A 27,226-nucleotide genomic window follows, 5' to 3' on the forward strand; every position below is an offset into this window, starting at 1 on the left:
TAAGGTCAAACTCACAACTTTTACCAGGACTTTATCACATCATCATTCTTTGTTCTTAAGGCAGATAAGATCAGTTCATTTGTGAGACAAGCTCTTCCTCAGATGAGGTGCCAGATTTCAACCTTGTGGCTGCCTGCTCTAGCTTCCTGATAGCTGGCTTTTTCCTTCTACTCTGGTAACTTATCTTTATTTTTACAATAAAAATTAAATTTGGACAGGGAAGATAAAAGAAAAAAGTCTTCCATAATCTTCTTACTCACCCTAACACATTCTTTGGATATCATCTTCTAAGAGTAGAAACACAATACACGAATATCAGTTCAAAATCTACCACCTTTTATTAGCTGTGTGGACTTTGTCAAAATGCTTAACTTCTCCCACACCATTTTCACTCAACCATTCATGCAATAAACATTACTGAACACCCACTACATACCAGGTGCTTCTCTAGTAGCTTAGGTTCACTCAATGAATGAGTGACAAAGATCCCTGGTATTAGAAGTATATCATCCATCAGAGAGACACACAGTAAAATAAATTAGATAATATAATAGTGGGTTATAATCACTGCTGGGTGAATAGAGGCAAGCTGCAATTTATAATGGTCAGAGTAGGCCTCAATGAGGAGGTAACAGCTAAGCCAAGACTTGGAAGTCAGGGAGTTTGATTTGCAGACGGCTGGAAGAACATTCAGGGTACAGGGAACAGCCAGAGAAAACCGTAAAGCAGGAGTGTCCTGTGTACAAAGAACAGCAAAGATATCCTAAAATTCAGCGAAGTCAAAGTACAGTTGAAGAGATAGGGGACAATGCAGATAACATACTACCTTATAGGTTTCTGTAAGGACTTGACTTTTACTGGGTGAAATGCGAAGCCACTGAAAGGTTCTGAGCAGAGAAGGCACACCATCTGTCTTAGGTATTAAACAACTACTCCAGCTGCTACACTGCGAATTAACTACACAAGCAGTAGGTTCATAATTATGGAGTTCAGAAGATGCCTGAGCTGAAGAATTAACTGTAAAAGAAGATAATAATACTTACTTCAATGAGTTGTTATGAAAATTGTCCAATCTTTGTAAAGCACTTAACTCTGTGCCTTGCACATAGTAAATGATAAAGCTTCTGCCTTATCTAAGGATACACACCATAGGAAATGAGAGAGGGTAGAAATTCAGCCCATGCTTCACTTGCTAAGCAATGTGCCTGGTATTCAGATAGCATCAGCCTAGAGGAAAGGGATTCTCCTTATTCATACAAAGGAAGCAACCCTGCTATATGAGCTATGGACCTTTTACTATTTAGCAATGGTGCCCTGGAGCTAGTAATGGCCTTAATCCTTGCCCATATATATGCACAACTGCATTTTTTATCCAAATCCTGTGCTACGTTATTCTCTTTCCAATCTTAATTTTAAATATTTGATAATCATTTCTGTAATGATACTCCACTGTGCTAGATGTAATTCTTACTATTCTTAAGTCACATTTTTCAAATTTTAAAATCTCTGAAAACAGAACCCATCTTACAAACAATAGTGTACCTTATTTGTCCTAACTGTGAACTTGCAATAAACACTTTCACATATATATAGGTATTTTGTCTAACACCCTAGGAATGGAATTACTAAGTAAAAAAGAATGACATATGAGTGCTGCTACTGTCATATTTTTAGTATTTTAAAACTGGCCTTGAGTGACTTTGTTTTTAAGCTAAGTTTATTTTCTGAAGGAATTGGCCACTATTTTGTCGTATCAATTTTCTTTTCGTCAGGGGATGTTTAACCCAGAAAAGGAGAGTTGTGATGCTACATCAACTTCTCAGAAGTGACAAAAGCTTCTAAAAGTTTAGAAAGGGTAAAGATAAAGATTGATAAAACCAGTATCAGTGGTGAAATATTTGTAAGAATTTCATACTAGGTCAGCTTTCCATCAACAAGTTAAGTGCTGAGTGAGATTATTTCATACTTTTTTATACTCCTTCAAAGAAAAGTAGAACTCAATAGCCTAGTCCCCCCAAAGAGCTCTCTGAAACCCTTCTAGTAAGATGGCTTTATTCCTGGAAAAGGTAATAGGGAAGTTCTCTAGAGTGGGAGATGCCGGGTACAGGTGAAAGCATGCATGCCATTCTGAAAATAATGCTAACTCAATACAGAGACCAAACGCTTCCTCCATAGCTGGGCAACAAGGTCCAATGAAACTGAAATGAGTTCCCCTACCTTACAATGAAACTCAAAGACAACAAGCATAACCCACTGCCCTCAAAGATTTCAATTAGTTGTTTAATCCTATCCTTTTAAAAATAAAAATACAGACTACTAAGGATTACCAGACATTTCAGGAAAGCCTCTAACATGTGTGAAAAAGACCAAAACACAACACAGAAAAAACCCACAACTAAATGACTTGAGCTATCAGATTAACTGGAGTTATCAAAATTGAGCTGATCAAATGCCTTGCACATTAAATTTTACAATGGGAGACCAGAAGATCCTATGAACTTCTAGAGAAAAAAAAATACTAAGCATCAGGAATAAGAATGGCTTCAGGGGAGCCTAGCTGACTCAGTCAGTGGAACACATGTCTCTTGATCTTGGGGTCATGGGTTTCAAGCTGCATGCTGGGTATAGAGATTACTTAAAAAATAAAATCTTTTACTTATTTTTTTAAAAATTGTGTTTATTTTTGCGAGAGAGAAGAATGTGTGCATGTGCACAAGAAGAGGTGAGAGGGGCAGATGGAGCAACAGACTCCCCACCAAGTCTGGGAGCCTGATATGGGACTCGATCCCAGGACCCTGGGATCCTGACCTGAGCAGAAGGCAGACACTTAACTGACTGAGCCACCCAGGTGCCCTAAAAGCTTTTTAAAAAGGAAGAAAAGAATGGCTTCAAATTTCCCAACACTGGAAGACATAATGTAACAAAGCTTTCTAAATTCTAAAGGAAAATTACCTCTAAGTTAAAATAACCAGCCAAACTATCAATAAAAGAAAGCTATTTTCAGATATTCAAAATTAAAAAATGTTTACTCTTCATGATCCTTTTCTCAAGGAATTTGTTAGATAAGTAATAGTAAATCAACAAAGAGAAAAAGTTGAGATCTAGGAAATGGCATCCACCAAGGAAAGAAGCAATGGAATCCCCAGGAGATCAGTGGAGGAGGAAATCCCTAGATAACAATTGTGTATCAGGGACAAGAAGCCATAATTACCGGGCACCTGAATAGCTCAGTCAGTTAAGCATCTGCCTTCAGCTCAGGTCATGATCTCAGGGTCTTGAGATGGAGTCCCCCCCCCCCATCAGGCTCCCTGCTTAGCAGGTTATCTGTCTTTCCCTCTCCCTCTGCCCCTACCCCCACCCCAAGCTCACTCACTCTCAAATAAATGGAATCTTAAAAAAAAAAAAAAAAAGCAGCAGCAGCCATAATTACATGATTAGCAAGTTCAAACTACCACCAACAGCTCTCATCCATATGATGGCTTTTTTTCTTTTCTTCAGAGAACTGCCAGAGAAAAATTAGGGGAAAAGTTCACATTTTTAAAGTTTTACATGATCTTATATCCCTTTAAGCACACTTTTTTTTTTTAAGATTTTATTTATTTATTAGAGAGATAGAAAGCACAAGTAGGCAGAGCAGCAGGCAGAGGGAGAGGGAGAAGCACGCTCTCTGCTGAGCAGGAAGCCTGATGCGGGACTCCATCCCAGGACCCTGAGATCATGACCTGAACCAAAGGCAGCCACTCAACGACTGAGCCACCCAGGCGCCCCTAAGTACACTCTTATGGAGGAGGCAGTGAGACCTGTGCTGGGTCTTAAGATACTCTAGGTAGCTGAACAACATGAATAAAAGGGTCTTAACAGCATAGGGTTTCCCAAAGCATGGCCTATATTATTATTCACAGTTTATAAAATTATTTTAGGAAACTTGTGGACATGACAGAACAGATAAGATCATGATAAGGAAAAAGTCTCAGTTTGGTATCTTTAATACTTCTTTAGCACTTCCTAATTTTTTTAATAAAAAAGAATTAAAAAAAGATTTCCAACTCAGAGCCACTGACAGACCATATATCTAACTAAAAATTAACACTGTTGTTTCTTTAATCTAGTACTACATGTGATTCTTATTCTCCTAGCAGCTTCTTCTGGATTCATTTTGACTATGATTTGGAAAAGTGCTTTTAATACGTTTCTCCCATTTTTGCGAAAAGAAATCAGTATGCGACACTGAGTCACAACCATTCACCCTCAATACCTCACTACATCTCCAGCAAAGAAACTTCCACCTTCTTTGACTCTTTACTCAGGATGATATCATTCAACCCTTAACTCTGTAACTCAACAGCGCCAAACTACTTTCACCTTTTTAAGTTAAAATTCTTAAAAAAAAAAAAAAAACCTACATTTACTATGGTGTGTTTATTAAGAATTTAAACTGTTTTTTGAACTATGCTAATATTTGTTAGAATTTACATTTATATTAGGAGTCTTAAATTGAATAGATGTTAGGTGGTGTGTCCTCTTTTACCTACAAGCCCCTGTTATTTTTGGTATATGATTTGACAAAATGTATGGATTTTCAGGAACATTTATCACATTGTGGCAGGAATGCCTATATAGGTTTTCTATATATGGTAGTGTTTTAAAGTTTCCTTTAAGAAATAAATGTACTGGGGCGCCTGGGTGGCTCAGCGGGTTAAAGCCTCTGCTTTCGGCTCAGGTCATGATCTCAGGGTCCTGGGATCAAGCCCTGCATTGGGCGGTCTGCTCAGTAGAGAGCTTGCTTCCTCCTTTCTCTCTCTCTCTCTCTCTCTCTCTCTCTCTGCCTGCCTCTCTCCCTACTTGTGATCTATGTCTGTCAAATAAATAAATCTTAAAAAAAAAGAAATGTACTATAAATGTACTTAATTTTTAAACATGAGCTATTTAAAATAAAATATTAAGTAAGTAATACTATAGATGATTCTCTGTTCTAGGAAAGGAAGGTAGTACAGGAATAACTAAAGTTGGTAAAACGCTAGTCTAGCAAAGGCAATATATTTTTTGTTTATTGAAGTATATTTGAAATACCATATTAATTTCAGGTCTACAATATAGTAATTCATAATATATATACATTATGAAACGATCACTGTGTAAGATTATTCACAGTCTGTCACCATCCATAGTTTTTACAATATTACTGACTATATTCCCTATACTATACATTACATCCCATGTCTTATTTATAACTGGAAGTTTGTACCTCTTAATCCCTTTCATCTATTTGGTCCATTCCCCCACTCTTCTCCTCTCCAGAAACCATCAGTTTGTTCTTTATATTTATGAATCTATTTCTGTTTGTTCATTTGTTTTGCTTTTTAGATTCCACATGTAAGTGAAATCATATGGTATTTGTCTTTCTCTGCCCAACCTATTTTACTTATCATAACACCCTTTGGGTCCATCCATGTTATCACAATGGCAACATTTCATTCCTTTTTATGGCTGAGTAATATAATACCTCTGTGTGTGGGCGTACATGCACATGCCACATCTTCCGTATCTATTCATCTATTGATGGACACTTAGGTTGCTTCCATTATCTTAGCTATTGTGTAAATAAAGCTGCAATGAACATAGGGGTGCATATCTTTCCAAATTAGTGTTTTCATTTTCTTTCCATAAATACCCAGAAGTGGTACTGCTAAATCATTTAGTAGTTAGTTCTATTTTTAATTTTCTAAAGAACCTCCATACTATTTTCCACAGTGGCTATACCAATTTACATTCTCACCAACAAAGTATGAGGGCTCCCTTTTCTCCACATCCTCACCTGCACTTGTTAAATCACGTCTTTTTTTTTAGATTTTATTTATTTGACAGAGAGGCACAGCAAGAGAAGGAACACAAGCAGAGGGAGTGAGAGAGGGAGAAGCAGGCTTCCCACTGAGCAGGGAGCCCAATGTGGGGCTTGATCTCAGAACCCTGGGATCATGACCTGAGCTGAAGGCAGACACTTAACGGCTGAGCCACCAAGGCACCCCAAATCATGTCTTTTTGATAACAGCCATTCTGATGGCTATAAGGTGATAATCTCACTGTGGGGGTTTGTTTGTTTGTTTGTTTTTTGAAAGATTTTATTTATTCATTTGAGAGAAAGTTAAGAAAAGAGCGCCCGCGCACGTATGCACACACATGAGCCCAGGTGGTAGGGGCAGAGGGAGAGGGAGAACCAAGAGTCCCGCTGAGCAGAGAGACCAATACGGGACTCAATTCCAGGGTCCTGGGATCATAACCTAAGCTGAAGGCAGACACTTAACAAACTAAGCTACCCAGGCACCCTTCTCACTGTGGTTTAGGTTTGCATTTCTCTGATGGGTAGTTATGTCGAACATTTTTGTCTAAAACAGGCAATATGTTCTTTAAATAAATGAGCTTGTACTTTGCCATTACTTTTCAGTCAGGGTTTTAAGCAAGTCTGGTCATCAATAAAATCCCAGCAATGAAATCTAGAGCTCTTCTCAGCCTAATACTCCTTCTGCTTTCCTCCTGAAGAGCCTTTCATTCCAGTTATGGAATGAATAAGTCACGAGGATAAAAGGTATAGGACAGGGAATACAGTCAATGGTATTATAATAGCATTGTATGGAGATAGATGGTAGCTACACTTGTGAACATAGCATGACATATAATCACTATGTTATACACCAGAAAATAATGTAACATTGTGTGCCAATTATACTTCAAGAAAGAAAGAAAATTTAAAGACAGACAGACTTCCATTATACTGCACTTCCAGGGATTTCTTCTGTCTCCAATTCTCTCTCTTGAGCTATCTGTTTTGCTGGCTTCTATTGTTCCTCCTGCCTCAACCATGGATGTACTGCAAGGCTCTATTCTACTGTACTTTCCAAGTGTTCCAGAGCCTTTCTACCCTGGATTACTGCCTCCATTAGTGAAAACTGTGCTGGACAACTCTATGCTGTTTCTCAAACCCACACTCCTCTTTTGAGAACTTCTTTCCTTCACCCACAGGAATAAACCCAGAGCAGCTACGTTTATATTTTCATATTCATGATTCTGTCCCTCTAGGTCCCACTACAACTGAATGCAGCAAGGATCCAAGCTGGGACTTGATATGAAATTGAGAGACTAGACAGAACGGTCCTTTGAAATGAAAACATGTAAACTCAGTTGGTCCATGCAGGTCCATAACAGTAAAGCCAGTTTACTGGTGAGATGGCAATATTCTCCAAACTTATCTACAGATTCAACACAATTCCTACCAGAATACACTTCTTCTTTTTTTTTTTTAAGATTTTATTTCTTTGACAGATCACAAGTAGGCAGAGAGGCAGGGCAGAGAGAGGAGGAAGCAGGCTCTCCGCGGAGCAGAGAGCCCGATGTGGGGCTCGATCCCAGGACCCCCGGCATCATGACCCGAGCCGAAGGCAGAGGCCCAACCCACTGAGCCACCCAGGTGCCTTCTTCATAAAAACTGACAAGCTGGGGCACCTGGGTGGCTCAGTCGTTAAGCGCTTAGCCTTTGGCTGCAGTCCTGATCCCAACAGAGCCCCACACCCAGCTCCCTGCTCAGGGGAATGCCTGATTCTCCCTCTCCCACTGCCCCTCCCCCTGCTTGTGTTCCCTCTCTCTCACTATCTCTGTTAAGATAATAAAATCTTTAAAAAAAAAAAAAAAATTGACAAGCTGACCCTAAAATTCAAATGGAAACTCAAGGGACCCAGGATAGCCAAAACAATCCTGAAAAAGAAGAACAAAGTTAAAGGAGTCACATTTCAATTTCAAAACTTATTACAAAGCTACCATAATCAAGTGTGGTGTTGTCAATAGAATAAGACATACAGGTTAATTGGAACAGAACTCAGAAAGGTGCCAAAGAACTCAGTGTCACAGCAACTGGGTATCCACCTGTGAAAGAATAAAGATAGACCCATACTTCACAGCATATACAAAAATTAACCCAATGGTTCAAGACCTAAATATAAGAGCTAAAACTCTGAAACTATAAAACACTTAGGAAGAAACATGGGAGTAAATCTTCATGATCATGAATTTGGCAGTAGCTTCTTAAAATATACCACCAAAACCACAAGCAACAAAAAAAAAGTAAACTGGACTTCATCAAAATTAAAAACTGTGCTTCAAAAGACACCATTAAGAAAGTGAAAGACAACCCTAAGAATGGGAGAAGATATTTGCAAATGATATATCTGACAAGGGATTTGCATATATAATATGAATACTCTAGAGAATATAGAATTCCTACAATCAATAATTTAAAAGACAACCAAATATAAAAATCTGGAAAAATCTGAACAGACATTTTGTCAAAGAAGATACAGAAACAGCCAAAAAGAATATAAAAAGATGCTCAACATCACTAATTATTAGAGAAATGCAAATCAAAACCACAAGATATCACTTCACACCTATTAAAATAGCTATTACCCAGAAAGACAGAAAAAAAGAAGTCTTGGCAAGGGTGTGGAGGGCTTGGAACCGTCTATGCAGCACTGCTGGTAGGAATGTAAAATTCGCAGCCACAAGGGAAACAGTATGGCAGTTCCTCAAAAAATTAAAAATAGAATTACTCTATGATTCAACAAGTCTACTTCTGAATAGAATCACAAGAATTAAAAGCAGGGCCTCAAAAAAAATATACACACACCCATGTTCATAACAACATTATTCCTAAAAGCCAAAGCTGGAAACAATTCAAGTGTTCAAAACAAAACAAAAAACAATTCAAGTGTTCACAGATCCATAAATGGAAAAATAAAATGTAGTACATCCAAACAATGGACTATTACTTAGTCATAAAAAAGAAATGAAGTACTAATACATGGAACTCTTGATCTCAGGGTCATGGGTTCTAACCCCACATTAATAATATAATAAATTAATGGAAACAAATAAAATAAAAATATTGTATGATTCCACTTATATTACATACCTAGTCAAATTCATAGAAATAGAAAGAATTGTAGTTGCCAGGGGCAACAAGGGTAGATAGTACCAGGGAGTTCAATGAATGCAGAGTTTCAGTCTGCAATGATGAAAAAGTTCTGGAGATAGACAGTGGTGGATGGTTGCAGAGTATGTATGTACTTAATGTCACTGAACTATACACATAAAAATAATTAAGGCAGTAAATTTATGTTATGTATATTTTAACATAAAAAAGTTAAAAAAAAGAATGTTTACAGTTGCCTAAACCTACTGTCATTAATAGCATGTTGATTATTACATATCAAAAGAATATTAAATCACAGATACTAAATTTAGAGGCACTGGGGAAACCCATATACCTCCCTGGACTTTGTGGTTTCATCTTATAATTGAGGTGGGTAGGACTGTATAAGTTCCGCTCCTACCTTAGAATCTTGCAATCCCTGGGGACTCCAAATGTTTAAAAAAAATTTTTTTAAGTATCCACCTGTTACTTCCAATATTTCCAAATAAACCTAATAAAAATTATTCTTTTCTCTTCCAAAAGACTGCCCAGAGTAATAAAAAAACATCAGGCTTCTCTCTTTCCTACAGACTAGAATTACAGGCTTTTAGGTTGCACTAGCAGGTTATTAGAACCTTAGACAGCAGCATTATTCCTAATAGCAAAAAACACCCAATCAACAGAGGAAGGGATATCCAAGTGATGCAATATTACTTAATCATTAAAAGGAATGAAATACTGATACATGCCTCAACATGGATGATGATGTAAGTCGATCACAAAAATCCATAATACATGATTCCATTCATATAAAAATTCAGAGCAGATAAGCACATAAAGACAAGATTAGGGCTGGGGAGATAGAGGTTTGGAGGGTTATAGCTAAGGAGTTTCTTTATGAAGGTGATGGAAATGTTCTAAATCTGACTGTGGTGATGGTTACACAACTCTGTTAATACACCCCCAAAATACAATCAATTATATACTTTAAATGGGTGAATTGCATGGTATGTGATATCTCAATAAAGCTGTCACCTAACAAAGAGTCAGGTTTGCAATAACTCAGGTGGCCATCTGGGTTTCTGAGCTATTTCCTGACTCTACTCATACATCCTGCAACTTTTCTTGCCCCAAACCACAGTATCCACCTACAAAATTCACTATTATATTTAATCTAGTTTGAAAAGGATACTGTTCCTTGCATCTAACAGTCCTAAGAAAAAAACATTTCTATCCTTAAGAAGCAAAAAAAAAAAAAAAAAAAAAAAAAAAGTCTGCTAAATAAATGAATAACAAAACAAGCAGCAACAACTTGACTGCTTACTACAATCTGGGACCAAACTAAGCATTTTCTATCAATTACTTAAGCAGAACAGTTAGTGGAAAGAGGAAAGGTACTGGGTTTGAAATACAACTTCACTACAGGCTTATCTAAACTTGGGCAACTTATTTTAAACTACCTGGGTCTCAGGTTCCCCAGCTATAAAATTAAAACAGTAATAATACAAACAGTACCAAATCACAGTGAAGAATAAGATAAAGTATGTAAAGTACCCAGATTAGCATCTAGTACATAGCACTCTGAAAGCAAGCAAAAATTGTGCACCTCTTATATTACAAATTTTTCAGGGAAGCTGAAAAAAATTTCTCTTTGGGGTGGTATATTATGCTCACTAGCAAGCTTAAAAACGAGAGCATCATTTAGTGGCAGGTATGGAGGTTAACTTGAGATCTCTGAGAGTTTTAACTTCTGAGAGTTCAATCTCTGGGAGTTTTGGTGAATTCAAGAACTCCCAGAAACTGAATATAGAATCTTGCGCATATGCACATCCTACATCTTCCTGGGGCACATCCTTAGCTGCTATAGACACTTGAAAGCAATGCATGATCCATAAGGAATCAAGTACCACTAGGAAAAGTAGCAGCAGCAATTAGAAACCCTCTGAACAGCTCTTCCTTTGCTCATTTCTGACTTGCTATTTTATATACCAGTAACACAGTTTTTAACAGCTCAAGTATATTTACCCTTTATACTTTTTTTTTTTTAAAGATTTTATTTATTTATTTGAAAGACAGAAATTACAAGTAGGCAGAGAGAGAGAGGAGGAAGCAGGCTCCCAGCTGAGCAGAGAGCCCGATGCGGGGCTCGATCCCAGGACTCTGGGATCATGACCCGAGCCAAAGGCAGAGGCTTTAACCCACTGAGCCACCCAGGCGCCCCTACCCTTTATACTTCTATAGAGACTAACAAATGAGGTGGGAGAGTAAAACTATATACTCTACTGTAAGGTAGAAATATTACAATAAAGAGATACAAATGAGACAGAGCAGTACATTCTGAAACAAAGACAACTGAAACAATGGTAGGGAAAAGCTTATTTCAAGAAGAAAGACACTTAACTATTACTTGACTATTACTTAATTAACTATTACTTGCCTCCTCTAAACTGTAAGTTCCCTGAGGGCAGGAACCAATCTTCAGCTCCTTCATCCTGCATGGGGTCTGGTAGAGCAGGTGCTCCAACATACACTGAATAAATGAATGGATGAGCAACTCAACCAGTACTTGCTGACAAATTTAATTCACCTAGTAGCTTACTCTTTGAACTGATTTTCCTAAGTACGGGCTCCCGGATATTTGAAGTGAATTATAGGTGGGTTAGTGGTTAAGCTGGGTACTATTATTTAAAAGTTTTGAGGTTGTAAGTAACAGAAAACCCAACTCAAACAGCATAAATAAAAATAACTTACTGGGTCATTTAACTAACAAGACCAAAGAAAGAACAGCTTCAGGAAAGCTTGGTCCAATGATACCACTAAAGATCTGGTTTCTTCTGCTTTCTTCTCTCTGCCTTCCTTGGTGTTTGTTTTGTTCTACGGTTAGCAATCCCAATCCTAAGCCTTAAGTACTAGTGACTACAAGTAGATTCTGAGAGCTATATGCATTCTCATCCCAGTCTAGGAGGTAAATAGCATTTCTCAAGGAAGATCTCTGGAATAAGGAACCCCCAAACATGACTTCACATCTCATTGACCTTCAGTGAGTCACTGTGAGGAAATCATGATGTCCAAATGGTTGGGCTTTACTGACTGCTTTAAGCTAATCAAACTCTCCCCTAAAGCTAAGGATGAGGTCAATGTCATTAAAACTGAATGGCTGTGGGGTACCTGAGTGTCTCAGTAAGTTAAAGCATCCGTCTGACTCCTGGTTTCAGCTCAGATGACGATCCCATGGGTCATGAGATGAATCCCTCACTAGGCTCAGCAAGGAGTCTGCCTTGAGATTCTCTCCCTCTGCTCCTCTTCTCATGTGCACACACTCCCAAATGAATAAATCTTAAAAAAAAAATAATAATAATAACAACAAAAAAAACTGAATGGCTATATAATAGGGAGTAAGGGTTGACAGTTCCTCAGAGAAAAATATGGGATAGTTACCTGGGCTGGGGGGATGACAGAAATAAATGTCTACTTCAGTAGTTTATGGGTAACAATTATCGAAATCAAGGGATTAAAGGAGGGAATTTAGAGAAATATCCTCAAATTGGCCTACTGGGCATATTCTTAAATGGTACAACCAAGGGGCGCCTGGGTGGCTCAGATGGTTAAGCACGTGTGCTCAGGTTATGATCTCGGGATCCCTGCTCAGTGGGGAGTCTGCTTCTCCCTCTCCTTCAGCCCCTGTCCCTCCTCATGCTTGCACATGTATGCTCGCTCGCTCTCAAATAAATGAATAAAATCTTAAAAAATGGTACAACCAAAATTCAGGTAATACTTCAAGCTTCTCAAACATTAACACTTTTCATACAACACCCACCCATGACAAATCAAGCAAGTAACATAGGTCTTCTTAAGCCCTTGTGGCTCTGTTTTCTAGCAAATCTCAGAGGATGATCCTAGGAAGACAAAAGCCCTATTGAGCAGGCAGGGATCATGATACCAGAAGTTTTCTTGTTCAGTTGCTTCTCTGGAACACATCTGTTATGAGGACCAGGGAAATAAAATTTCCAAAAAGTAAAATATGAGAAATAAAAAATACTTGACAGATAAAGAAAAACAAAACCCAGCATCTTCCAAGCAACTATCATGAGTTAGGCCCTGAGCATACATATAGGTGTTTGTCCACTATTTCATTTAATCCACATAACTCTGAGAAGATGTTCTTTGTTTCAATTAAAGATAACACCTTTAGGGGCGCCTGGGTGGCTCAGTGGATTAAGCCGCTGCCTTCGGCTCAGGTCATGATCTCAGGGTCCTGGGATCGAGCCCCGCATCGGGCTCTCTGCTCCACAGGGAGCCTGCTTCCTCCTCTCTCTCTGCCTGCCTCTCTGCCTACTTGTGATCTCTCTCTGTCAAATAAATAAATAAAATCTTTAAAAAAAAAAAAAAAAGATAACACCTTTAAAAAGTTACATAATTCTGCCTTAAATGAGTTTAAATCTAAACTAGGCAACCTAGACCATAAATAAGTCACTACCCTTTTGGACCTCAAGTTACATACTCTGTAGAATATGGAATTCAATGATAGGAACTTTATTGACCTTTCTAGCTTTAACATCTTACCATGATTCCAGTCATGATAACCTAACAAATACTAAATTTTCTAATATGGAACATGCTTCCTTAGTTTTCCAAATGAACTATCCTCGACCATCTCCTTTCCAAGTATATTCTGCCCCTCCTTATCATTCCTCACTTTGCTCAGCTTTATAGTTTTCACAATATTTTACACCACTTAATAGAATACTTTGAAATTCATATTAGTTATCTGCCTACCCAATAGCTAACATCTGCCTCTCCAATAGATTGTATGCTCCAAGAATCTAAGTTCAGTTCACCCTTATAATCCCATCACCTTTAACAGTGTCTGGAATCAAGGTGCCCAGGTGGCTCAGCTGGCTCAGCATCTGCCTTTGGTTCAGGTCATGATCCCAGGGTCCCAGGATTGAGCCCCACATCAGGATCCCTGCTCAGCAGGGTGTCTGCTTCTCCCTCTGCCTCTCCCCCCACTCATGCTCACTCTCTCTTATTCTCTCTCTCTCTCTGAAATAAATAAAATCTTAAAAACAAAAACAGTGTCTGGCATACAGCAGCAGGTCCTTAAGACATTTCCTAAATAACGAATGCTGGCAACTGAGTCCAATGAGTGCTGAGTTCTAACAAATCATCAGTGCACTCATTATGCATCACAGTATGCTAAGGGGCTACACTCTAAGACTAGAACACTGACAACGGTAGAATTCTACAACTGTAGAATATGCACAATGCAACCGTTGACTGGCAGTCAGCTGAAGTCATGTGAGAGCTCATCATACAGATTCCAGACAGACAAAAACCAGCTATTAACACCCAACTGAAGTCATTACGGAATTTTACAATGCTGGAGTTATATCCAAAGTTTGATTTACTAGTGTTGTTTGACATTTCTCTTCACAGTTGTTTTATTTTAAAAATAAAACCAAGCACCATCCCTGTTCACCTGCTCTGGCACACGGAATAAACATTTTTCACCTACACACACATATCCAATTTGCCTAAAAACATACCGCTGAAGGGTGCCTGAGTGGCTCAGTGAGTTAAGCCTCTGCTTTGGGCTCAGATCATGATCTCAGGGTCCTGAGATGGAGCCCCAAATCGGACTCTCTGCTCAGCAGGTAGCCTGCTTCCCTCTCTGTCTCTGCCTGCCTCTCTGCCTACTTGTGATCTCTTTCTGTGTGTCAAATAAATAAATGAAATCTTTAAAAGAAATACCACTGAGGGGCGCCTGGGTGGCTCAGTGGGTTAAAGGCTCTGCCTTTGGCTCAGGTCATGATCCCAGGGTCCTGGGATCGAGCCCCGCATCAGGCTCTCTCCTCCGTGGGGAGCCTGCTTTCTCCTCTCTCTGCCTGCCTCTCTGCTTACATCTCTGTCTGTCAAATAAATAAATAAAATCTTTAAGAAAAAAAAAATGCTGAAATTATTTGACAGAGAGAGATCACAAATAGGCAGAGAGGCAGGCAGAGAGAGAGGAGGAAGCAAGCTCCCTGCTGAGCAGAGAGCCCGATGCGGGACTCGATCCCAGGACCCCGAGATCATGACCTGAGCCAAAGGCAGTAGCTTAACCCACTGAGCCACCCAGGCGCCCCTAAAAAGTGGTTTTAAACCACAGTGCCCCTACTAAAGAAATGTAGAACTGTGTTTTTAAATATGCATAAGATCACACAGAATGCCAAAGAATGTCTAGAAAGAGAAGGATTTCAGGTGTGGAAGTGAAAGAGTTCAGCTTAAAGAAAATACAGTAATACCCAAATATACTGGGTACATGTCCCCAAAAAAAGAATGCTTTCTTAAGCATAACCATACAATGCTAGTTATAGTTTAGGTTCTTGGATGCTAATTTAACATGTTCTTCATATACAGATGTTGTCAACCACAAAACTAACCAGACATTCAGTACAATTAAGGAGAAAAAACAAACAATTTCCAGAACATGCAAAAGCTAAATTTTGGGGAAGATGATACATTTTCACATCATGCTTGCAAATGGTTCTATCATCAGACAGTAGTCATTACTTTCTCTGTATTTGCTATGGTTCAAATACCATAGGCCATAACAAAAGTCCTAAGAATAATTTTTCATTTTAGTAAAAGGATAAAACCAATTTCTCTGTGAATAAAAACAAGGGACTATTGAATGTCACAAGTTTTATAGGCAGGAACTAATCAGCTGCTTTCTACAGCTCAACATAAATTCTCAAACTCCTTCAATAATTTAAAAATACAGGAATGTTAAGAAAAACTTAACTTTTACAGTAAAACCCTATTTTTTAAAATCAGGAATACAGGGACGCCTGTGTGGCTGTCGATTAAGCGGCTGCCTTCGGCTCAGGTCTCCCAGAGTCCTGGGATCAAGTCGCACATCAGGCTCCCTGCTCAGAGGAAAGCCTGCTTTGCCCCCTGCCCCTCACACCACTAGTGCTCTCTTGTGCACTCTCTCTCTCAAATAAATAAAATCTTAAAAAATAAAATAAGGAATACATTCCTGAGAGTTTCCATAAACACACACCAGTATAGCCAATGAGCCTTCTACTATATGGTAAGAAGAAAGCCCTGAAGACAAAAGGAAGTAATTTTCATCTCCTTACACTTTCCAGAAATAAGATTAACTTTTTAAACATATAAACGTTTGGTAAAGCAAGGTGTAAGTTCTCTCCATAATACTGCACTTCTGACCTCAAGCAAGACATCAAATGGCTATTAAGAGCACAGCACTTACCATTCAACCACTCTTCTTCAGCTCTGTTGGCGAAGGTAAAAAGCTGTACTATATTTCCAGAGAGTCTGCAGGGTTCTGAGAACTGTTCCCACAATCCCCATGCAATCTACACAAAGCACCATGTAGCTGAGAAACCGGTTACAGCAGGTTACACTCTGGGTATGTAAACATGTTAAGGATCAAAGTAAGAGGGTAGTAAATATAGGGGCCATACTATGTTTGTGAAAATTTTAAAGAAATCAAATTATTTCCTAGTACAATTCCTAATAAACTGCTGAGACGTGATCTTAGAAAAAAACACTTGTGGGGCACCTGGGTGGTTCAGTCGTTAAGCATCTGCCTTTGGCTCAGGTCATGATCCCAGGACCTAGCCCAGCATCCAGCTCTCTGCTTAGTGGGAAGCCTGCTTCTCCCTCTCCCACTCCCCCTGCTTGTATTCCTTCTCTCACTGTCTCTCTCTCGGTCAAAAAAATAAATAAAACCTTTAAAAAAAAAAAAAAAGAAAGAAAGAAAAAGAAAAAAAACGTATAATTTTATTCTGATGTTCATAATCCAGGAGAATACCAGGTTGTGATAAAAGTATTTTAATTTTAAACTCAACACATTCATTTCAGCCTTCTCACCCTGTGGCCCAGCTCCAGCAATAATTTCAGTGAACTGATGCATTCAGAGGTATTTCCAAAAATGAATAAAAAGTGCCAGACTGATAAAACATTAAGTTAGAAAACAAACTTCAAAAGCCCTGGGAGGGTCTCGTTGTTTTTGCATTTTGGGTTTAGCAGATGGTATAAAAAATGTTTTGAAAACAAGACTATGTTTAAGGCACAAGATTATTAGGGAACACATGCAAAGTACTTTTAAGTAGCCTCAAGACAAGTCAAATCTGAAAAGACTACAATTACGAAAACTACCAGTACTCAGGGTATAATTTCAAGAGATTTGAGTCCTCTGCTTCAAGGTCCATCTCCCACCTTAAAGCCTAATCTGAGGCATAAACGTGTGTCTGGAAATGCTACTCTACCAACTTCTGGAGATTGAACTGGAACACTCACTGAACACTTCTCATCATCTTATCACAGCTCCTCTCCTGAAAGACGGGGTTAGATTCATTTGAACCATGGTAAGAAAAACCAATTTAAACAATCCTGATTAAAACAGGAAGCTTTTCAGGAATTCAGCACACAAGAATCTAAAAGTCTGAGCACCTGGGTGGTTCAGTCAGTTAAGCATCTGCCTTCGGCTCAGGTTATGATCACAGGGTCCTAGGATGCAGCTGGGCTCTCTGCTCACTGCAGAGTCCTCTTCTCCCTCTTCCTCTGTGCAAATCACCCTCCCACCCCCCTCCCGCCAAGTTCATGCTCACTGTCTCTCTCATCTCAAATAAATAAATAAAATCTTAAAAAAGAAAAAAAGGAGTCAAAAAGTCCTAAAACTTCTGCCTGGAAGAGTCAAGAAGCAGTTCGGCAAACTCGGGGTTAAAGCTGACTTTGTTTTACCCTCTCCCTACCTTAGCCAAGCCAACCTGCCAAATAAATCTTTCTATTGCCTTTCTGAGGAGGAGAACACACACATGGAGAACACACACAATGTAAATACTTCATCCACATTTTAAATTTTCTTCTATAATCAGACATTCTGAAAAATCTCATTTTTGAGTTCTTCTTCAAACACTGTCTTACATTTCACTTAAAAATATTAAAGTGGTAGAGCAAACATACCTAAAGCAGCCAGCAAGCTGGTGTCTTAAGGTAAGGTTTTAAGAACTTCTTTAGCAATCTACCTAAAAGCTAATTTCTGAGAATGTAGCAATGCATTCTCTATGGTTGAGACTGATTTCAGAAAGTATACTTCAGTCAAGAGAATTTATAATTTGACCTGCTTCAGTTTATTCAGCTCTCCTCTCCATTACCTCACAGGATTGTGAGAATTAGACAGGCTAAAGCAGGTACCATTTCTATTTCTTTTTTAGAAGAAACTGTAAAATTCAAAAGGCTTTGTCACAATTTAAAAGAATACAAAAAATTTTCAAACCCTCAGACTGTAAATTCCAGTTCTATTACAACACACTGATTTAAAAAATAAAATGTTCTCCGGGGCGCCTGGGTGGCTCAGTGGGTTAAGCATCTGCCTTTGGCTCAGGTCATGATCTCCAGGTCCTGCGATTGAGTCTCATGGGCTCCCTGCCAGGGAGCCTGCTTCTCCCTCCTTTCTGCCCCTCCCCCCAATTCATGCTCTTTGTCTCTCAAATAAAACCTTTTAAAAAAATAAAAAATAAAATAACTTTTAATGTTATTACTATAATATTATTTTGAAATATTGTTTACAAGGAATGGATAAGACCAGTATGTGAAGACAGGAAAATACATACCATGCCTTATATTAACACATGCAATTTAAATTATTCTTCATATTTAAAAGATTTTTACTTCATTTCTAAATAATTAGTGATCTCCTTTAAATTGCCTCAGAGCAGCTATATTTCTAATGCTTTTTCTAAGTTGGCTTTTCTTCTTATTATCCTTTAAACAATACAGAATACAGAATATATCAAAAATCTGTTATTCAGAAAGCTCCTATAATCTTCAATAAATGGATAGGAATTTAATACAAATACAGTGAAGATTATATAAATTTCTTTTAAGTCATTCTTTTTTACCTTCATTATAAAAATGTTCTCCCCAGAGTTGGCAATAAATGCACCTTAGATAAAATCTCCATGTAAGGGGGGTCTGGGTGGCTCAGTGGGTTAAACCTCTGCCTTCCGCTCAGGTCATGATCTCAGGGTCCTGGGATCAAGTCCCACATCGGGCTCTCTGTTTAGCAGGGAGCCTGCTTCCTCCTCTCTCTCTCTCTCTCTCTCTGCCTACTTGTGATCTCTCTCTGTCAAATAAATAAAATCTTTAAAAAAAAAAAAATCTCCATGTAACTAGAACACTGCTGCATTATGAACCATGACTAATTCTGAATATTGACCAATATAAAAGAATTCCTATACATCAAAACAACCCAGGTACAACTCTAGAGTTAAAATTCTGTTAAAATTTTACCTAGCTGCCCTGGGTTTCTCCCTGTTTTGAAAAGAGAGGGGGAGGAACTGGCAGCAAGAGCTTTAAAAGTCTAGACATCTGGCATAAATGACCTGATTATACTAAGCTGCCTGGTTTGTTTTTTTTTGTTTTGTTTTGTTTTGTTTTTTTTTTTGGTGCCTGTATTTTAAAATAGCCTTTTATTTACTGACATCTAAATTTAAGATTTACTTGTATTTCTTTTCCTCTACTTGGCATGTTTTATAACACGTAAAGGTTAAATAATATATGGCAAGCACACAGTGTTAGCCTGAGACATAAAATGTTACCCATTAACAACTGTTATACAAACAATGGTGGTTCTATTGATTATAATAATCAGGAACTCTTCTAAATATCCCCTAAGCCTCCAGCCTGAGTTCAAAGCCTAAAGCTCTTAACCACTGTTATACTGTGTTCAAAACTTAAGCCCGAAGTTCCAAAGTACAGATCAACTGTGAAAGAGCTTGTTTAGCTCTCCCATTACTGAGAACTACATTGACTATACACTATCTTACTCATTTGTTCTTTGCAAAGTGCCTCCATATTCCCAGAGATCCTCTGCAGAGCCTGCATGGGGCAATTCTGGATACTTTACCCATTCGTTTATCCTGGACTTGTACAGGACAACAACACACTGCTAAATTACTTACAATTAACCAACACAACTTTTCTGGAGAATACCTTTCTGCTGGGATTCATCATTTCCTCAAAAAGGTTATTTCTACTTTGCTAGGATAGGAGAAGTAAGATTTAATATCAAAGATAAAAATAAACCAAATGCCATGTACAACTTACAGTGACTTAATGCATAAGAGAAATATAAAATATCCCAATTCACTGCTCTTTAAGTAAAATACAAGTAACAGTAGCTCTATTTACACTATATGGTATACAATTATATTTGAAGTATATGTCAGTTTACATTTTAACTAGTAAACTAATTCAAGTATTCTTTTTTTTTTTTTTTTTATTTGACAGACAGAGATCACAAGTAGGCAGAGAGGCAGGCAGAGAGTGAGAGGGAAGCAGGCTCCCTGCCGAGCAGAGAGCCCGATGTGGGACTCGATCCCAGTACCCTGAGACCATGACCTGAGCCAAAGGCAGCGGCCTAAACCACTGAGCCACCCAGGCGCCCTAATTCAAGTATTCTAATACTTAAATATCTTTCTGATAAATCAGAAAACAGACTGGGAATATAAAGCAGGAGAAATAGTAACAATGAAATAAACGAAGTAATTCACAATTTTTAAAGCCACTAATAGCCATTCGGATCATAATACAATTCCAAACATGCATCTCTACTCAGCTTTAACTACTTAATTGTACAATGAAGCTTTATTTTTTCTAAACAGTTTGGCAGGTGTTTTGTTTTTTTTTTAAGATTTTATTTACTTATTTGACAGAGAAAGACTAAAGCAAGAGAGGGAACACAAGCAGGGGGAGTGGGAGTGGGAGAAGCAGGCTTCCCGCAGAGCAGGGAATCCAATGAGGGTCTCGATCCCAGGACCCTGGCATCATGACTTGAGCCGAGGCAAAAGGCAGATACTTAACAACTGAGCCACCCAGGCGCCCCCATAATGAAGTTGTTGTTTTTTTTTTTTTTTTTTAAGATTTTATTTATTTATTTGACAGACAGAGATCACAAGTAGGCAGAGCACCAGGAAGAGAGAGAGGGAGGAGCAGGCTCCCCACTGAGTGGAGAGCCCCATGCGGGGCTCGATCATGACCTGAGCCGAAGGCAGAGGCTTTAACCCACTGAGCTACCCAGGCGCGCCCCCCCCATAATGAAGTTTTAAAATAGAAGCCAATAAATCATTTTAGCTATCTTTGCACTATGCTCATTTTCCACAGAATTATCTATCACATAAAATTCCAAGCATCTTTTTAATTTTTTTATATTTTATTTATTTATTTGAGAGAGAGAGACAGGACGTGTGCATGCAAGCACAAGGAGACAGAGCAGCCAGTCTCCCCTCAGGGCCGGGAGCCCGATGGGGGCTTGAACCCAGGACCCTGGGATCATGGCCTGAGCTGAAGGCAGACGCTTGACTGACTGAGCCACCCAGGTACCCCAGGCATCTTCTTTTAAAGATTTTATGTATTTACTTATTTATTTATTGAGAGAGAGAGTGAGCAGGGGGAGGGGCAAAGGAAGGAGAGAGAGAGAATCTCAAGCAGATTCCACACTCAGCCCAGAGACCAACCCCAGGCTCAATCTCACCACCCTAAGATGACCACCTGAGCTGAAATCCAGAGTTGGATGCTCAACTGACTGAGTCACTGAGGTGCCCCTAAAATTCCAGCATTTTAAACACTCTCATAAGAACTGGCAAAATTAGCACAGAAAACTTTCCAAAAAGAGAAGTCCCTCCATTAAGTGATAAATGTTTAAGATAAACTATCAGGTGAGTACCCCCAATCACTTCAAACTTTAGATTAAAGGCTTCAGTGTAGGCTCACAATCCTTACCCTGTACTTGCATAAACCGGGTATGCTTTACACATAAGCAAGGGATAGCATGTTTCCTAGAAGTTTATGAAACACTGATTAGTGGAAAAAGAAAACATTTTAGAAAGAATTTTTCTAAATGTGTTATTTTAAACTAAATCCCTAAATCAAATATTGAAGAAAAGTTTTCACATATAAAGTATTAGCAAAATGATTCATTATCATCTTACAGAAAAAAAGAATAATGGAAATAAGTATTTCCATTTAGGTCAACAAAAGTTAAGAAAACTCTTCAAAGGGGCTGTCTCTGAGGGTACTATGAAAAATGAGTACTTGGAGAGGCAAATTAGTTTAAGACCTGGATCCCTGCCTTCAAGAACTTCAGTATTTAGTTTAAAACATAATACAGGGGGGCGCCTGGGTGGCTCAGTGGATTAAGCCGCTGCCTTCGGCTCAGGTCATGATCTCAGGGTCCTGGGATCGAGCCCCGCGTCGGGCTCTCTGCTCCGCAGGGAGCCTGCTTCCTCCTCTCTCTCTGCCTACCTCTCTGCCTACTTGTGCTCTCTCTCTCTGTCAAAAAAAAAAAAAAAATTAAAAAACATGTTAAAAAAAAAAACAAAAAAACATAATACAGGGATTAGGAGGGGTCAATAATATAAGGCCTGTAAGAAGGAAAGAAAACTACCATGGATCATAAAGAAAAGTATGAAGTGGAAGGCATTCCCAGAATTCTAACAAAAACACTAAGTTTGCATCATACATAGGGGCTAATTACTACAGTGAAGATAGGGTACAGGATGGAGTCCAAATTACCCTAGAAAATCCCTTTAATCTCTCCCTAAATAGATGGGCTGTATTTAGGGTACTTACTCTATGTCTCTCTCTCTTCCTCTTTAAAATGAAGATCATAATTTACCTATATCATCAGGCTGTTGGGAAGATTAAATGAATTGAAGTCAGCTCTTTAAAGAACACGGCAGGTAGCAATGAAGGTAAGCTATTATCTATAGGTCTTGTTTTTACGTATCTTTAGACAAAGAATCACACTCAACTGTACTACAGTCAAACTATAAGGCTTGTGAAAACTGAGAATAACAAAACAGATCACTTTTTTCAAATGCAATAAAAATCTCACAAGACCGTATACTCAGGGGGCGCCTGGGTGGCTCAGAGGAGTAAGCCGCTGCCTTTGGCTCGGGTCATGATCTCAGGGTCCTGGGATCGAGCCCCACATCTGGCCCTCTGCTCCGTGGGGAGCCTGCTTCCTCCTCTCTCTCTGCCTGCCTCTCTGCCTACTTGTGATCTCTCTCTCTGTCAAATAAATAAATAAATAAAATTTAAAAAAAAAATTAAAAAAAAACCGTATACTCAGTATGAGTAACGGTGGCTGAAATTGCCTGAGCTATTAAAAAACTTTATTTTTTGGCAGAGTGAAAACATAATTGAATATTCATATTTTAAAGTGCTTATAATGCAACTTCACTATTCATTTCTCCTTTAAGCTCATTCCTTCCTTCAGTCAAGCCTTGGTCTACCTGAGAGATTGGGTGATCAATTTTTCATGATTTCCACAAGCTTCCTTCAGTAAGTGGTTGTTCCTTTATTATTATTATTCAATTGGTCACACAACACTGGAAAAAATTATCCTCACAAAGAAAAAGTTTCTGCTGACAGACATGCTCAAATACTTAAAAAATCAAAAGCCATCTCATCCAAGCTAGGAAATAATGATATGTCTAGTTTGGAAAAGGCTTAGGTTACAGTTTTCCAACCAGTCCAAAAGGGCACTCTGAAGCACTGCACGGGGTATGTGTGTCAATATTTTGAGTTTCCTCACTCCTCTTTCTCAATTTCTGACCACAAACTGGCAACTTCATCAGATGACTGGGCAGCATAAAGACACATGAGGAAATGTGACACTCTACCCTTGCAAAAGTTCAGGACTGCCCAAGTTTAGAAAAGATTTTAACTTTTTAAAAAGTAATTGGGTTAAAAATCAGCTAGTTCAAAACTATGTTAAAGCAATCAGCCCCACAGTAAACGACCTCTAGGAACAATTTCATTTTTAACCCTTGCCATAAATTAGTTTTTCATTATTTTTAATTTAAAGTCACTTTATCTTGAACTCCCTTTCAGCCCAAGTTTTACTTTTCATCTCCAAACCTGTCAGTTTCTTTTTTTTTTTTTTTAAAGATTTATTTATTTGACAGATAGAGATTACAAGTAGGCAGAGAGGCAGGCAGAGAGAGAGGAGGAAGCAGGCTCCCAGCTAAGCAAAGAGCTCGATGCAGGGCTCGATCCCAGCACCCCGGGATCATGACCTGAGCTGAAGGCAGAGGCTTTAACCCGCTGAGCCACCCAGGCGCCCCTGTCAGTTTCTTTATTTAGTTAACACTGCTAATTTTAAAATGAACAGACCCATTTACAAAGTATACCATTAACAAAAGTACCAAAATATATAATGCACAAATAAAATCTGGTCTAGGGATGAACATTCACATGGTCAGGTAATAATAATGAGGTAGTAAGATGGCTGCACAAAGGGAAAGGAAGAGAAACAAAAACCATCCAGATATTTCACCCTGCTAATACCTGGAAACACTGACTTAACCTTAAATAACTTAAATATCCTTAAATAACTAAATTATTTATATATATATATATATATATATATATATATATATATATATATATATTTTTTTTTTTTTTTAATGTAAGCTCTATACCCAATGTGGGACTTGAACTCACAACCCTGAGATCAAAAGTTGCATGCTCTACCAACTAAGCCAGGCAGGCAACCCTGTACTGCTCATTTTTATTCCACATAAAAAGCATGAATCTTGGGGTGCCTAGGTGGCTCACTGGGTTAAGCCTCTGGCTTCGGCTCAGGTTATGATCTCAGGGTCCTGGGATCGAGCCCCATATCAAGGCTCTCTGCTCAGCAGGGAGCCTGCTTCCCTCTCTCTTCTCTCTGCCTACTTGTGATCTTTGTCAAATAAATAAACTAAAATCTTTAAAAAAAAAAAAAAAGGCACGAATCTTAGTGGCAAATCTTGCATAATCAACAAGAACTTAAAAAAATAGCCTTTTGCCTTCCTCAAGAATAAACATGAAATAAAAAATAAATTCCCTATTTTGCACACTGGCACAGGCAAACACTAGAATTTATCCTTGAGATAGGAGACAGTCCTTCAAACTTGGCAGAACAATTTTAAGAAGTAACCATCTGATTCAGTCAAATCTCCTATAATTCCTTCCAGAGTCAATGGCTCTCATACAGAAAAGATTTCCTTAGTCTTTAGTGGTATCCCCAAAGGTACCCACCTTGCTTGCCTTAAGAACTTTGTAGAATTACAAGAAGGCGCCTGTAAAAATCTATAGCATCTTTTTTTTTTTTTTCAGAAAATATTTTAAATTAACTTTTCAAGAATAATGTTCTTAAAACAGGAACATGTGCACAAGTCTCCCCTGTAATTAGGCCACTAATTCATTAAAGCTCTAAATTATACCTAGGTACTTTGCCACAGGGTTAAAAAAACATGAAAATGTAACCTATGTAATTATACATCAAAGAATGAATGCCTTAAGGAAATTCTTATATTTACTTATATATCTTATATTTATATTTCTTACATCTTGTTATACTCCATCATCCAGTAGAGTACACCTTACATAAAATGAGGTGATCAAGTATCTGAATAAAATATTAATGGAGAAAAGACAGAATTACAATATTTATCCTAACCTTTTTCATGGATACTAAATCACTATCTACAACATAAAAATACTAATATATAATCTAAGGAACCAGATGCTTTTGTATATACTGCAACCAGTCATAGAACTGAGAGGAAAAAAAGAATAAGGAGCACTATTCATTCAACAATTTCTAAGAATCTACTTTCAACCGCTAGCTGCTTTGAAGAATATAAAATTCACAAAGACATTGCCCCTTGCCTTCCAGAAGCTTTTAAAGTAGAAGGACCATCATTTACCAAAGACTGACTATGTGCTAGGCATTGTGCTAAGAACCTTCAGGATAACAAGCAGGCCTACAACAAAATATGGCAGCCTTTTTGGGGGGAGGGGCAGAGGGGTGAAGGGGTACTGACATTTTTTTTTTTTTAAGATTTATTTGAAAGAGAAGGAATTTGAAGCAGACTCCTCACTGAACTCGATCTTACAACCCTGAGATCATGACCTAAGTTGAAACCAAGAGTGGGTTGCTCAACCAATTGTGCCACCCAGGTGCCCCTTAAAGAAAACTCTGAAATTGGGAGTGTGGAAAGGTTACCTCTAGCTTGAGTGGAGAAAGAGGTGGACAGTTAAGGATGACTTCACTATAGTACTTTAACTAGAAGGGGTAACATTTCAATAGATGGATACAGAGGTAAAATAAAAGCCGAAGTATATCCAGGAGTAGAGAAGAGGAAAAGTTTGGAAACAAGTCTGATTAAGACTAGTACAGTCTTGGGGTGCCTGGGTGGCTCAGTGGATTGGGCCGCTGCCTTCGGCTCAGGTCATGATCTCAGGGTCCTGGGATCGAGCCCCGCATCGGGCTCTCTGCTCCGAGGGGAGCCTGCTTCCTCCTCTCTCTCTGCCTGCCTCTCTGCCTACTTGTGATCTCTGACTGTCAAATAAATAAAATTAAAAAAAAAAAAAAGAAAGACTAGTACAGTCTTGGGGCGCCTGGGTGGTTCAGTGGGTTAAAGCCTCTGCCTTTGGCTCAGGTCATGATCCCAGGGCCCTGGAATGGAGCCTCACATTGAGCTCTCTGCTCAGCAGGGAGCCTTGCTTCCTCCTCTCTCTCTGCCTACTTGTGATCAATAAATAAAATCTTTAAAAAAAAAAAAAGTGAAAAGACTAGTATAGTCTTTTACTTTTTAAATCTTTCTCTTTTTTAAAAAAATTTATTTATCTGACAGACAGATCACAAGTAGGCAGAAAGGCAGGCAGAGAGAGGAGGAAGCAGGCTCCCTGCCGAGCAGAGAGCCCGATGCGGGGCTCAATCCCAGGGCCCTGGGATCATTACCCAAGCTGAAGGCAGAGGCTGTAACCCACTGAGCCACCCAGGTGCCCCCCTACTTTTTAAATCTTTGTATTTAATGACTTTACAAACACACCCATTAAAAACAGCAACCCCTCCCCATCCTCAGTACCTTCTAAAACTTCTACTCTGCTTTTTTTCTATAGCACCTATTGTTTTTTTTAAATCCCTTCTTTGCTTTACTCTTCCCTTTCTTCCCCCTTCTAACCCCACCAAGTAACCTATGTTAACAACCTTCCATTACTTTTTGGTATTTTCTCTAAGTTTATAATCCCATACAGATGTCATATGCACATGTATACATAGGCTTTTTGTAATAACTTATATTTTCCAATCTATTCGTTTTTTAAAAGATATACTAATTACAGGGGTACTTCAGTGGCTCAGTCGGTTAAGCAGCCAACTCTTGATTTGGGTTCTGGTCATGATTTCAGGGTCCTGGGATTGAG

The 27,226-nt window shown here is 38.6% G+C and overlaps 1 protein-coding gene across 2 annotated transcripts in view; it reads right to left on the reverse strand.

Moving 5' to 3' along the window:
• Positions 1–27,226, reverse strand: part of RAF1 (Raf-1 proto-oncogene, serine/threonine kinase) — an 85,618-nt gene that overhangs the window by 49,330 nt on the left and 9,062 nt on the right. Inside the window, exon 2 of one of the 2 annotated variants that reach the window (XM_045989690.1) lies at positions 12,128–12,295. The exons of the other annotated variant lie outside the window; for it this stretch is intronic. The gene's annotated coding sequence lies outside the window, so the exon portion shown is untranslated. The remainder of the gene's footprint in view (positions 1–12,127; positions 12,296–27,226) is intronic. 2 annotated transcript variants of the gene reach the window in all.

The sequence above is a fragment of the Meles meles genome, chromosome 20 (genome assembly GCF_922984935.1).
Source record: "Meles meles chromosome 20, mMelMel3.1 paternal haplotype, whole genome shotgun sequence".
Classification (NCBI taxonomy): Eukaryota; Metazoa; Chordata; class Mammalia; order Carnivora; family Mustelidae; genus Meles; species Meles meles.